The following is a 6,170-nucleotide window of genomic DNA, read 5'->3' as shown; positions in this document are numbered from 1 at the left end:
ACTCGAACTGCAGTTGACTTCATGGGAGTCTGGCCACACAGCCATTATGCTAACTGCTGGTCCCAACATTCTGTTTATTTTTACCTTCATTTTTCTTGTTGGTATTCCCATTCTTCCCCTACTAAAGAGTAAAGCTTCAAGGAGAAAGGAGCTTCATTTCATTTTCCTAGCTAATCCTCAACACCTAGCTGAATGTCCTGCACACAGTATGCACTTAGTGACTAACTACTGGATGAATAAAAGACTTAATGAATCGTAGACTAACTGCCATAGTAGAGAAGTGAGTAAAATATTCATTAGGTTGTGGGTTTTTTTCCCCTGCTCCTGTTATTTGAATTCTCAACTTCTGTCCAATAAAAAAATAATAATAATAACTTCAATTTAAAAAATCGAAATTAATATTTCTTTCTGTAAAATGATGTCCCAGTAGTCAGTAAACCTCTCATTCCTCAGTATTTCTAGATCAAGCATCAGCATTTTTTAAGGGTAAGAAAGTAAATGCTTTCAGCTCTGCTGGCCAAAGAGTCTCTATCACAACTATTTAGCTCCCCCATTGCAGCACTAAAACAATTGTAGGCAACACTAAATGAGTGAGCACAGCTGTCTGTGATCCAATAAAACTCTGTTTACAAACCAGACTGGGGACCAGACCTGCTCTTGGGTATTGGCTTGCCAAACGTGTTGCTAATCCTGGGGTACAGATTCCCATAAATAACTAGTTCTGCAGAAGATGTACATACAATCGCTCCTTTAATACATTGCACTTAACAGAATAAAAGCAGAAACCAACTTGATTCTTCCTCTCACTTGCCCTCCAGCCTGATCTATGAGCCATGTTTTCTTTTCTTTCTCTTGTATGAAATCTTAAACTTTCTCAGTCACTCTCAGATTAAAAGAATAATAATACAGGGCCAGCAGATAGTGTGGTGGTTAAGGTACTGGATTCCTACATGGCCAACCCCAGTGTGAGTCTTGGATTATTTGGTGGCTTGAAAATCATACATGTGTGTGTGCGCAGGCCCAAAATCCAGAGAGGAAAATGGAGGAGAAGAGATTGCAGCATAGCCACATCTCCTACGGGGGTGGGGGAGGGATTTCTCACTTCTCTTCTCTCCGTCTCTTCTCTGGTGAGTGCATTCATCCCATGGCAAAAACAAAACAAACAAAAAGAGTAATATTATAATTTTTTCTTTACTTTAATGGAGGAGAAGAGATTGCAGCAGATCTTAAGCTTAATGTTTACTGTGAGATCTTAGTTGTGTAATTCCATCACCTGTCCAGATTTTACCATTCTTTCTCCCTGAGATTTCTTCTGGTCATCATACTCTCTACCATCTCCCCATCTCCACCTTCACTCTAGCATTAGTGTTGTCTGTGGTTTGCGTGTCAATTTCTCAACATACCCTGCTGTAGTTTCATGTCCTGTATATTTTCTCCCTAATTATTCTAAGTTCTAAATCTTGTATAGCCCAGACCAAGGATTTCCCCATACCTCCCCATGTCCCATCTGTCAGAAATCTCATTGATTTTGCTCTCAATTCTTCTACCTCTCTCCCACTCAGCTAACCACGTGTGGTCCACCTATCACCCACTCCAATGTGCAGGAACACAGGCTCTCCAGGTATCTGCCTTATTCCTTCTTGACCTTATCTTTGAATGAATTTTCCACTCTATGGCAAGAGTAATCTTCAAGATGTTTACTTGGGAAACAGCAGATGCATAATGGTTACATTGCTGGACATCCACATAGTCAACCACAGTTCAAGTTCCCGACCCTGGAAGCTTAATCTCACTCTTTTGTCTGCACATGCCCCAAATCCCAGGAGAATGGAGGAGAAGAGAATGTGATGTGGCTGTCCCACCTGGCACGTGATTTCCCACTTTCTGTCTCTCTGTCTCTATCTGTCTCTCCACTGAGTACACACGCCCTATAGCAAAAATCTCTCTCTCAAAAAAAAAAAAAAGATAAAAACTTGATCCTCTCTCCATACCCTCCCAATCAACCATTAATACCCTAACTCCTTATTTCAAACCTTTGTTTATTGCCTTGTCATTGCTCTCAGAAGAAGGACATAATGCCTTAATTGACTTAAAAGGCAATGTCCGTGTGGTCTGGCCCTCTTGATTTCCCCAGGCCCACCTGATCTCCTCTCCACCAGGCATGCCCTTTCAGTCACTGTGCTTCTGTTTTAGGCTTTTATGTCCACCATGCTGCTTCTACCAGAGGATTCAAAACACTCCCACCCCTGTCTTCACAACTTTCCTCTGCACTTCTCTTTATTAACTTATATGAAAACTTCCCACTTAAGTTCATTTCTTCTCTTTCCTTATTATTTGACTTTTAAAAACATTTTGAGGGTCAGCCTATAGCACAGGGGTTAGGTGTGGTTCAGATAAAGCACGTGGTTGACTGGGGAGACCAAGGTTCTAGTCCTGATCCCATTGGCTTTACACTGGGCCTGCAGGCATCTCCTAACAGGATAGAGAACTAGAGGAAATAGGACTGTATCATGACCAGGACTCGTTGGAGGTTCTCTCTCTCTCTCTCTTTCTCTCTCCCGCTCTCTCATCTCTCATGCTTATGCACACACTGGCATAAGTGATCATATTAATAGTAATAATCAAAGGAATACATCATGTACAAAAGCAGAGAATCAATCGAATGTTTGCAGTGTTATTTGTTGTTATTTACTGCAATTTTCTCTTAATTGTATCAGCTTCTTGTTTTCATATGTAAGTAATCATAATTTTAATTCAGACTGGTTTAAACCATCAAAGAAACCTCTTAATTCATGTAATAGAAAACTTCCAAAGTAGTTTTTTTGGAATCTAGTTCTCTTTCTTTGCACTTTGATCCCCTCTACCCTTCACACGGGTTGTATCACTCTCAGCTTCATGTAGCCATTTTGAGGTTTTTACCTGTATACCACTCCATCCAGCCAGGAATCAAGACACACCATCTCTTCAGTCATCAGACAGAAGTGCCCCTCACTTGTGAGGAAGCATGTGAGCTAAGGAGCATAATCCTATCAGAGCCCACCCTGGAGCTGGAAGGTAAAAGTTCAGAGAAGTGGAGCCTATTCTCCCAGACTCCCAGGATTCTCTAACAGAAGGACTGAATTTCTGAAGTGGAAGATCAGCCTACTTTGGCAGTAGGTACATATTCAGCCTGGAAAAGCAGTCAACTGTGTATTACAACAATAAAATGTGAACATTTCCCCATCTTATTTAATGGTGTGCTAAAACACTATATTTAAAATCTTCCCAGTCTCTGTGATGAAGTGTTTTACCCCATGAAAATGCCACTTAATTTTATGAGTTAGGCAAAGATGTTATTTCCAATGTTTTGCTGTTGTAAATAATACTGAGATAATCATTTTTGTGTATAAGTACTTTCTTTACCTCTCTATTAGCATAAATTCATGAAGGTAGAATTAATGGCTCAAAGGCCAAAACTATTAAAACATAAATTGTCCTCTAGAAAGATTATACCAATTCATCCTGCTCAGGCCGATACTCAGTGTATGAGTGGGCTGGTTTCTTGACATTCTTGTTAATAAACATAAGCATCCCTTCCAAGTGTCAAGTTTTCTGTCTTCTCCCTGCTTTTGTTTCTATTGGATAGTCAAGTTAAATAAAAATAATACAACCTTTCAATGTTCATAGCCTCATCTTAAAAACATACCCTCCCCATCCACACCCCCAAACCCAGAGCCTTTGGACAAGGGCAAAAACAGATTCGTTTTTGCTTCATAATGTGAAGACAATGGATGCAATTTTCCTTTCTTTTTCTTTCAACAGCTCAATATATTCTCCCCCATTTAATCTGAAATATGTTTCTTATAATGATCCTGCAGTACTGTCCCAGTCTCCCATAGCTGAAACAGTCATCTAATATCCCATGCCATAGTTCATGTCCTACACCAGTTACAAGGATGAAGACGAGATAAGGAGGGCCCAACCGATTATCCAGGACGGCTTGTTTACCTCTTTTTTTCATATCCCATTAATACTTTCTTGTCCTTTACCCCAGGAATTGTTATTTTGATATAAGATAGATGAAGGAGCAGTGGGCAAGCAGCCTAATGATCTGGGTTGTTGCCTGATTCTGCCAGCATAAATTGTGTGACCTTGCATTAGCAACTTTCCTTTCTGGTTTTAGTTTCTTCACTGAAAAAAGAAGAAGGCTGGACTGAATAACATCTTGGAATTCTTTTGTAGTTGTTAGATATCACTAGTTTATTATAAAAGAGAAACATGGAAATTATTTACTTGATGAAAGACTTCACAACTTCAATGGAATGGGCAGCTTTGTGTGATGCCATTTCAGTAGTGATTTATTTCAGTCTACATACTTTCCAAGAATGTCAACCATCTCTAAATAGGAAGTAGTCTTTGTCATCTAGAACTACTTTGGTGCCTCCATATTCTGAAAGAACAACTTTATCTCTGACTTTCACACTAACTAGTTGAATCTCTCTACCCTTTCCTTTAGAGCCAGATTGAGCAGCTACTACTGTTGTTTGTAATACTTTTTCTTGAGATTTTTCTGGAAGCATAATGCCTCCTTTGGTTACTGTTTCAGCAGCACTTCTTTCAACCAATATTCGGTCACAGAGTGGAAGAAACTCGCCAAATGCCTGTTCTCCATGACTACCACAGACACAGCTCGAATTCTGGTCTCGCACTGCTGCCGCAAGTAAAGAGACCCCATCTTGGAACTTTCTATTTCTGAGTCCATGATTAGCTTTAGCTATTTGAATACTCTTTGAATAGTTCTCAACATTGTTCTCCTTTCTGCTGACACAAGGTGATCTCATGAGTTCTCTTCATTTCATGTATCAACACACTGATAATCCCATTGCACATCTCCAGGCCCCAAATCTCCTTTCATCCCATCCTGAGTTCCCCATCTCCAATGGCCCACTGATATCTTCTTTGACCATTCAAACTTTACAAACTTAGCATCTAGAAAAGAATTCTTGTCTGTCTGTTGACTTTCTCTAATCCTCAACATCTCAGTAAGTGACACAACTATTATGTAGTTTCTCAGAACAAACAAATTTCTCAAACAAGTGAGAAATTTTATTTATTTCTCTTTCATTTTCCATATCTAATTTAACAATGAACTTCTTTTTTTAAAGCATACAAATGTATTGAACATGACCTTTTTTCTTAAGAATGACTTTATTTAACTTTATTTATTATTATTTTCCAGTTTGATCAGACAGAGAGAGAGAGAGAGAGGGAAAGTGAGAAAGCAAGCCACCAAGTCCAGGACTCAAACCGTGGTCAGCCATGTGGGAGTCCAGCGCTTTTAACTACCACACATACCACCTGCCAGCCCGATTTAACAATAAACTTCTATTGGCTTTTTCTACCAAAATATTTTTCATCTCAGTGCTTTACCATAGCTATGACCTACTCATTATCTCTTTCATGAATTATTACCTGTCCCCCACTGTATAGTCTTCACAGATCTTTCAAGTTGTTTTTTAAAATTTAAACTTGAGCATAGCACTCCTTTGTTTATAATCCTTCAGTGACATCTCAATATATTTACAAAAATTATGCAAAGTCCTATCATGACCCAAAGTCTAGAATTTGCCTGAATCTAAAATTCACCATTTGTGTGTTTTTGTTTTTGTTTGTTTGTTTGTTTTGTCATGAGGTACATGCGAAAGGGAAAGTAAGAAATTATTTACAAGGGAATGGCTACACCACAATTCATTCTCCTCTCAGGATTTGGGCACACGTGCACATGTACCTGACATGATTTTCAAGTCACTGGGTCTAGGACTCAAACCATGGTTGGCCATGTGGGAGTCCATTGCCTTAACCACCATGGCAAGAAAGCGAGAAATCACCTGCTGGCCCCTCAAATTTACCCTTTAATCACCAACAATCATTCTTCCCTTTGGTAGATTCCTTATGTACCAAGAAGGTTGGCTAGCTATTTATCAAACTTGGATCCTTTTTCTCGGGTACACACAGCAAAGTTGTATTTTCCAGCCACCCTTGCTGTTAGAAATGACCTTGCTGTTCGTTCTGGCTAATGAAATAAAAGAAATAACTGATAATTGCCAATCGTAGACCTTACCTGCAAAAACCTTCCACATGATCCATTCCCTTCATCTGCCAATGGAAAACGGAATATCTGGCAGAAGGCT

The 6,170-nt window shown here is 39.4% G+C and overlaps 1 pseudogene; it reads right to left on the bottom strand.

Moving 5' to 3' along the window:
* Positions 1-4,342: 4,342 nt before the first annotated feature.
* On the bottom strand, positions 4,343-4,820 carry LOC102469822 (10 kDa heat shock protein, mitochondrial pseudogene; annotated as a pseudogene).
* Positions 4,821-6,170: the final 1,350 nt, after the last annotated feature.

This window comes from Tupaia chinensis, unplaced genomic scaffold (assembly GCF_000334495.1).
Source record: "Tupaia chinensis unplaced genomic scaffold, TupChi_1.0 Scaffold139341_1, whole genome shotgun sequence".
NCBI classification, from domain to species: domain Eukaryota; kingdom Metazoa; phylum Chordata; class Mammalia; order Scandentia; family Tupaiidae; genus Tupaia; species Tupaia belangeri.
The sequence above is the reverse complement of the archived record's forward strand: the minus strand, read 5'-3'. Positions and strand labels throughout refer to the sequence as shown.